This window comes from Mycetomoellerius zeteki, unplaced genomic scaffold (genome assembly GCF_001594055.1).
Source record: "Mycetomoellerius zeteki isolate Tzet28-1 unplaced genomic scaffold, Tzet1.0 scaffold4, whole genome shotgun sequence".
Classification (NCBI taxonomy): domain Eukaryota; kingdom Metazoa; phylum Arthropoda; class Insecta; order Hymenoptera; family Formicidae; genus Mycetomoellerius; species Mycetomoellerius zeteki.
Window position 1 is genome coordinate 417,177 of NW_017257391.1, and position 9,231 is coordinate 426,407.

Sequence of the window (9,231 nt, forward strand, 5' to 3'; positions counted from 1 at the left end):
ATGATATATAAACAAAACAGAAGTGCTCTGGATTTGGCGGATGAATTTAGAGAAACTACACTAGATGCGATGATTATGGATGGGTAATGAAATAAAAACAGCTTTTCTTCTCAGCAAACAAGTTATATGTAATGTACTTGTTAGTTGTAATTTCGCCTTAAAAAAAAATCACGCCATAAAGTTACATAACGAAATCATGTAATTAAGACAAGTAAATCATCTGACAGATTGTTCCAAATCAATACATGATTTTTTTAAATTACGTAATTTCAAAAATCGCATAATATAATAAATAGAAATAATTTCATCCATTGGTTTTATAGTTATCGAATTTTAAAGATTTGAATAAAATTAGAAATAGAAGAAAAAACATATCATCGTGTGACTTTTTAAATTACATGAAAAAATCACGTACTGATTTGGAACAATCCATTACGTGATTTACTTGTCTTAATTACGTTAAGTATGTAATTATATTAAATTACGTAATTATATATATAACTTGATATCGTTATACGTATAACTTTGTGACATAATTTTTTTCAGTAGGGCCTACTCAATATTATAACTATAATATAACACATGTATATGTTACATATAACTTGATGTTTACTATGTTGTTCCGTTAAACTTATACAGGTAGATTTTTCAAGAAATGTATTGTTTTCGATAGAATGGTGATGGATGTAGGTGGAGTAGAAGGACTGCGGAACGTGAAGAATGCCATTTCGGTCGCTCGTAAAGTATTGGAGCATACGAAACGTTCCCTACTAGTCAGAGACTTGGCTACGTAGTTCGCTATAAATATGGGATTCAAGAATGAGTTTTTACAAACGAATGAGTCCAAACAGATGTGGAAGCAATGGAAGGCGGATAAATGTCAACCCAACTTTTGGAAGATATTGAGAGAGAAGTCATGCTCTTTTTCAATTTATTATTACTTCTTCGATATTCTTGCTGTATTTAGAACGTCATACCGGACCCAATAATTAGCTGTGGACCTTATCATCCGATTGAAGACGACAAAAGCAGTGGAAGTACATTAACAGGAAACGAGGAGAATCATGACACAATCGGTATCCTTGCGATAGACTTATAGGGACGCACAGCTGCTGGAACATCCACGAATGGAGCCAAACACAAGATATCTGGACGTGTCGAAGATTCTCTTATTGCAGGAGCTGGCGCCTATGCTGATCAGAGGTTCGGTGCAGCTGCCAGTACTGGCGATGGAGATATTATGATGCGATTTTGCCAAGGTAACATTATGCATTAATATAAACATGTATTTTCCAGATATATTTTAATGAACTAAAATAGAGAAATTTATACATTCTATTTTGATTTTAGTCTTAACCTTCCTACTTTAATTTTAAATTTGTTAAGTAAAATTAATATCTAGTGTATAGTAAGCTTTTAGTAATACAGTTGTCGAAACTAAGTTCAATACCATTTTTGCAGCTTCCTGGCGGTAGAGGAAATGCGCCATGGAGCGTCGCCAAAGGAAGCTGCTAAGAGGGCGATTACCAGAATCACCCGTCATTATCATAGCTTCTTCGGCACGGTGATCGCGTTGAACAAAGAGGAAAAATACGGAGCAGCGTATAATGGAATGCTCAAATTTCCTTATTATGTCGCAACTCCCACTTTAAGTCTTGAATTAAATTTTATTCGATGCAATTATAATTTGTATAATGATTAGCAAAACTTAATTTGCACATTTTTTCGAACTTCAAAACAACGTATACTAGCTATTTGTAATTAAATAAATACGTAAAAATTTTGTATATAGATTATATAAATTTATATCCATATATATTTTTCTTAAATATTAATATCTACAAATTAATTATGGCAACAAATGTTGCGCTCACTGCATATTCAAGTATTAGAAAAAAATACATATATTTAAATATTATAATTTGCAAATCTTATGGAGAAAATATATTACCTATATGATGATTTTTGAACAATTTTTAGACGAAATATACATACAATCATTTACTTGCCTTTTTCACTCCACTTCTAATTTTTGAAGATCATTTTTCCGTATGAGATCATTTTGTTTCCGTGGGAACGATTCGCAAAATCAATATGGGTTTTAATGGAAACTTAAAATTGATTAATGTAAGGAAAATTACGTACTCTTATGACCGTCGAGCGATTTAACGTAATGCTCACTATCAAAAGTAAGAGAAAGAAGAAAACGCATAAACAGTAACGTAAATAAAGTGCCATCGGATTATTTTTAACAAACTCATTTATTAAAGTACTAAAAAGGGTGGAAACGAACAAAATCGAAAAGTTGCACATATAAATATCAAGTAGTAAGAGTAGAAGAATAATATATTACGAACTATATATCGCGCGCGGGGATGCGGCGGAGAGGAGCAAAGGAGACGGGGTGGCGATCGTGTCTTTCGGCTCGCTGATTCTATACTCGAGACGTCATAAAATATATACATATATATCTCGTTTCTCTGCGTTTCTTTTTTCTTTTTTTTTACGGGAGCATTTATCGAGGAATCGAGGATGGGAGATGAGAGCTCGAGCGGTTCGAAGCAATAATTCTTCGTTAAATCGGAACTAAATCTTCGTGATTATAATTACGAAATGTCGATTTTACAACTCGTGCAAGGTACATATTATGAAACTATTCGGAATGGAGTCCGATCGGAATTATTTCGTTTTCCTTAGAAAACACAATAGAATTCTAGGGACTAATTGAATAATTCCGAGATCGGAATAAATTTCATGATACATACTCAGGTCAACTGTTTCAAGTCGTGATCTCGCAAACCCCGCGTTTCTTGCTCCGAACCCTTCGCTAAACTGCACGCACGTAACCGATCACGTGTCTCTCGCCGGATTGGAACCGCGTTCGGGATCAGGCGAAAGCAACAGGACACCGTATATCCATGAAAGAATTGATCTATTTTATAGCATTTCATTTCGAGAAAAGAAAAGAAAAGGTGACCCTTATAATTATAACAAACACGTCGTCAAATACGAAGTAGATCTTTTTTTTTCTTTTCACACATTTTCGCTTATTCGCGGCGTCTGCCTGCGGAGAGCCGTGGAATTATTTAAATCCTCACCGCCTCTACACCGTTTCCCTTCTCCTTTCTTCTTTTGTTTTATCGTCGTTTTGAACATCATTTAGTCATTTTTTTTTTTTATTATACTTTCCCGATACTCTACTTCTCTTTTCTTTCGGTCGGTATCGCTCTCTTTTCTTTCCCCTTTCTTCTCCCTCTCTCTCTCCCTCTTTCCTACGATATATATTTATGTATATATATATATATATATTTATTTATATAAATATACACATATATATATCTTTAGCGGGTTTGTCACGAAGAAATTTCGTCGCGCGTTTTTCTTTTAATACAAAACATAAAAATCATCGTCGTCGTCGTCGTCATCGCGTCGTATATTTCAAGAGAAAAAGTAACGCTACGTCGCTTTTTTTTAAAGTGATCTTAACGGATTTTCCTCCCCTGTAAAACGCAGCACGGACAGACAAACAGACAGACAAACCGACAGACAGACAGACAGACAAGGAGACAGATTTAAGATAAGGTTACACAGACAAACGGTGGACTACATTGTCGACAATCGTGGCTTCTCCTTCTCCTTTTCTCTTCTTTTTCCATCTCTTTTTCGCTTTCTTTATCTTCACAAAATTTCGCACACGCACGCCATACGTTCTCCCGCGTACTTCTTCCATCATCTACTTTGCATTCCTCATCTTTTCTTTCTCTTTCTCATTCGTTCATGTTCTCTCGCTATGTTTCTTTATCTTTCACACGTTCGTAAATTCACACACATACGATCGCGCGCATACATTCGCATTAGCTTGCATAATTAGCGCACTCACACCAAAATTTCTCTCTTTTTCGTTTCTTTTTTCTATTTCTTTTCGTCGTCGATGTAGCTCCTTTTTTCCGCTTTGAACACTTTTTTGGGGAGGTGGGTGTCAGACTCTACCATTTTCTCTCTTTCCGCTAACGATTATTATACAAAATAATTAGAAAAATGTACAAAAATTCATAAAAATAGTAATAGTTACATAGTACAAGTTACTTTTGGGTAATTATAATAATGTATACGTGTGTGTTCATGTGTGAGTGTACATGTATAAGTGTGATCGAGAAACGAGCATGAAAGTACGACCCTACTGATAAATCGTTCCAACGAGACGAGTCGGAACGCGTCGCGGCAAACGATTCCCCGAGGAGGATCTTTCCTTCCCCGCGGAAAATCGTTCCCCGACGGGATATCGTGCACGCCAATAATTAATAAATATTAATGTCGTTGCCTATACGTACATACATGCGCGCGCGGGATGTTCCGTTGACTATTTAGTTGACGACAGGTGTGTCTCACCCTTTACAAATAAAAATAAAATTTTTAACAACAATAATAATATTCATTTAACATATTTACGTTGACATTGCGTTAACGAGTGAAGACATTAACGTTGAAAATATTAACGCTGCCACAATGTGTTAATTCTCTCTCACATTTCGATGAAGATACTCTTTAAAACTTTTAGAGTGAATTTCATTCTGAAGAATAAAATCTCACTCATACAGATTGAATATTGAACCACTGTTTTTCAAGACTGGCTCAATTTTCACTCTTTAAAGCAGGGTTGGTAAAAATCATATTTTAAACATGTTTCAAACATGTTTAAAGCATGTATGAAGCATTAAAACATGTTTAAAAAAAGCATAATTTATTCTTTAAAAAAAAAGACATTATTTTTACCATCCCTGCTTTAAAGTGAAATTTCACTCCAAAGAATTTAGAGAGTAATTTTAATCTTCAGAAATAATTTTTAACTTTCGAGTTTTCTTTCTGCAAGCCGACTGAGAAGAGCTCCGATATTTTCGAAATTCCGAGGCAAAACTCGCCTAATTTGTTTCCCGAAAGAATCTGTCGTCAATAGGACATGATAACGGTCCATCCATGCGCACGCACTTGATAACAGTGTTCTCTCTTCCGTTCATCCGTTATTCGCATTTCCTTTCTAGTCGCTCTCTCGCACACACTCTCCCTCTCACGCGTTCTGCCTCTCATCGCAGGTCTATACATTTATATGTACATACACATTTATAATATATACTACGTCAGCGCAAAAACGATTTCTGCCCCGCTGCATCCGCACCGTGTCACGTGCGGCAGCTGCAGTTAAGGAAGAGCAGAAAAGAACTTGAAAATTCTGGATAATCGCGTTATATATGATCGATAAATTACGCGTATAATTTCAAGAATTAATAAAGATCTAACGATACTCTTCGCAGCGAGAGCCGCGAGAGAAAAATCGGACGAGGGAACTGACTCGATATCCCATCCGCGAGCAATTTCGCTAAAATCCTTGATAAAAATATTCACCCTTGATTGCAGCACAGGTCGAGAATTTATCCTACGCGAAACCGCACGCATCACGGCCCCCTCATTCGTATATATGCCCAATATACCTTAACGTTATTTAATGCCACAATATATATTCTCCGCGCGACTCCAGATCAGCAGGCTCGCGTTATTCGCAGAGGATCCTCGCCCATTTAACGCCAGATACGCTTCGGATTTTCTTTATCTAAAGAAAAGAAGGAAAAAGAACGAGATAAAAAATTGGAGATACGCCTACGTGAGCAGCGAGATAGATCGCGCTTAACGCTAAACGAGCGAGGATTCAAATAGATGGAATTTCGCTGCATGATCATCGATGTGGAATCGTTATCAATCTCTCATTCATTAAAAACGAACGATCGTTAAATACGCACGCTTGAAAACGCCGAGAATTCCGGGCGATCGAGTATCGACGCGACGAGAACTCTCGATTATATTCCCATCTGACTCAGAACGGCGGAATTTTCAGAGTCACTCGCGTTTTGTGTATGCACTGAAAAAATAATACTAAATTTTAATAAATATTTAAATAATTCTAAGTAAATATTTACTAAATATAAACATATATTTATTTGATACAAAAACCATTAATTTGATTTAACTATCATTTTTTTATTGAATAAATGTTTATTTACTGTAAGTAAATGTTTACTTACAATTAATACTATTAAAAAAAATATGTAATAAGATTTAATAATTTTTTCTCAGCGTGGCAAACGCTAAAACTGTTAACCCTTTCGTGAACATCGAAACATATCTTAGTGTCCCACTAAGAATTTTTAGAATTTCTCTCAATAAGTTCGATGGGATGTTTCTGTCCCACCTATGATAAAATGTTCATCGTTAAAGATTATAAAAAAATTAAAACGGTCATGAAAGGGTTAAAAAGAAACTGTTAATTAATCTCAATGATTCTCATTTTAGACTGAGCGTGTTTCCTGTACAGCTACTCGCGAGAAGTCTCTCGTCGCAGCGACTCCACATTTCTCGCACGGAGCCGCACGATACATTTCATTAATACGTACGAATCAAACGCAACGGCGAACACGTGCACACACGTATGCATCGCATGCAGTATCGCGCGTTACTTTCGCAATCTATCCCGGGGGCGTACCTCCGTATTCTAGACGTTTTGCGCCTTCGGGGAATATCTTTCTCAACCCTTTTCTCACGTACACACTCGTGCACACGTACGCGCGAAAACGCACACAGGCATACGTCACACACGCAAACGTCCCTCGCTCTTTGCTAAATATATTTATAACAATATTCTGCGACCAAAAAATAAACTCTATTATGTATTACCCGCTAATTAAGCTACGATTATCGATCGATCACGGCTATGTTTTACATTTACGAAGATTCCGTCGACTCCGGATAAAGATAACATATTGCGTGGGTTTCTTGGTTCGTTGGCCTGGTGCGGTGGCTCTCGTAGGATACTTTGCGTTTCCTGTCTCTTTCATCTCTTTTTTTATTCATTTTCTTTATATTTATTTCCTATCGGCTTCCTCTGAACGAAATTCGAGCAACCGTTTTCGAAGGAAAGGAAGAAGAGCGAGGAGTCGCTATCGAAGCGACACGCGAAACGCGTCTCCTTCGTTCTTCGCATATATTCATGAAAAAAAAATCGATAAAGGACGCTCGTAGCTCGAGGATGCACACATCCTGGCCCTTCGGCTGTTAAATTGCGTTCTCCTTTTTCCGCTTTCGATTCTCCCGTGCCAACGACCAGTCTCAACGAAAGCTCGCCGTTAAAAGTTAACGGGTAAATTGAGCATAGTCGACAGGAGCGATCGGAGATTGTGATCGACAATGCGATGAGGATTGATGAACGCGACGATCTCGTCCGACGATCGACGACGACGCGGGGAGCGTCGCGTAATCGAACGCGATTAGTGATCTCGCCGGTGTGATCTCGCGCACGATTGCACGATCCCTCGATCGAAGGATAAATGCGAACAGACAGCCGTCTTCTCTCCCCCTACGAGTAAATAATACTGCGCTACTGGTTCTCACAGTGACGGGAGCTCGAAAATTACATAGCCGCACGACACACGATGCTATTTCCATATCACGAGCTCTCTGTATAACGTACGGTTCGCAAATAAAAAATATTACATTATAAAATATTCTTATAAAATATAACTGTTAATTTTTTTTACAGTATACACATTCCGCGTTTATGTATTAAATTAATAAAGTATTTATTAATTAAAAAAATAGATATCATTATAAAATATAATTGTTAATTTGTAGTATTTCGTTTATATATTAAATTACTAAAAAACTGTCTTATACATTAAATTACTAAAAAAATCACTAAAAAAATATTTGTTAATTAAAAAAAATTAAGACAATGGTTTAGAGCGCGCGTCGACATACAGACATCGATAACGACGAGATGGCGACGGATAGATTAAAAAAATTTCTTAAATGATTTATTATTGTACAATGATGTGTGTTGATTTTTGTATTTTTTTTTTATTATAAGTTAATAAAAAGTAAAAGATTAATCAGAAAAATATATCGTTTAGTGTTGACACAACTATAAAAAAATAATAATTACGATAACAGCGTGTGACGACACATATATGCAGATTTAAAAATAAAATGTAAAAAATAATTTATTTTCTCCACGCACGCGACCATATGATCCATCGAGCCTACAGATAATACGTTGAGTCGACGATGAGTTTTGCTACACTTTTAATTACAAGACATGCGACAGTGTAAAATGCTAAAAGATGGAGCTCTTAAAAAAGGATATTATCAGCGATATCGTCGTTTTTCGTATGCGAGAAACATAGTTCTCTAATATTTTAAGTCGCTACATTCGATCGCGCGATCAACGCAATCGCGTCCTCGAGGTCGCGTATTTTCGGTGGTTGGTTTCACGAGACAATTCGCGATTGCGAATGTGAACACAGAAACATAGAGAATACGAAAAACCGAAATTGTCACTTCGTAGAAAAATGAGATCCGGAAGATTTTAGCGCGTTCGCCACGATCGAAGCTAGAAGATCACTAATTAAATACGATAACTCCTTGTCCCACCCATATCTCCTTGAGTTATATATCCGTGACATGCGCTAATGTGTGCAACAACTAATTGAGAATCACTTTACGCACTCACTCGCTCCCGCTGCATGCGTTTTCTCCTCAACCTCGCTATTTACACTGAAAAAAATACTAAATTTTAATAAATATTTATTCGAATAGTTCTAAATAAATACTTACTAAATGTAAACATATATTTATTTGATACAAAAACCATTAATGTGATTTAACTATAATTTTTTTATTGAGTAAATATTTATTTACTGCAAGTAAATGTTTATTTAATACTGTATGAAAATTCCTTATTCTGCCGGACGCACACTCGTTCCCGAAAATCCGCGAATATATCGAACATCAACATGTGCTACTAATATCTTAAGTCGATTGACATATTTTAGAAAAAGGTAAAAAATCATCGTCCTAGATTAACGCATTTCTTTTTCTCCTCACCCTCACGATTCGGCTCATGCGGCCTCGCACTCGACGCCCCGCATATCCATAGATCGTTCTTCCGCCACATCTGAATTCTCTCCCACGGAGAATTTTTTTTATCTTCCTCGCTCCCTCATCCCAAGTAAAATAAAAAGTCATAATATATCATAGAACGTCAACATGACGTCATTTGATACTTAGAAATAATTTTATAAGTGACAGATAAAGTCATGATGTCTTTATAATTTTATTATGACGTGCTCTACTTGAGATTTTCCGCGTCCCACTTCAAAACGCAGCGTTGAAATCGCGCAAGCGATT

At 36.4% G+C, this 9,231-nt stretch overlaps 1 pseudogene; it reads left to right on the top strand.

The window, feature by feature from the left end:
• On the top strand, window positions 1–1,736 carry LOC108726192 (putative N(4)-(beta-N-acetylglucosaminyl)-L-asparaginase GL17147; annotated as a pseudogene).
• Window positions 1,737–9,231: the final 7,495 nt, after the last annotated feature.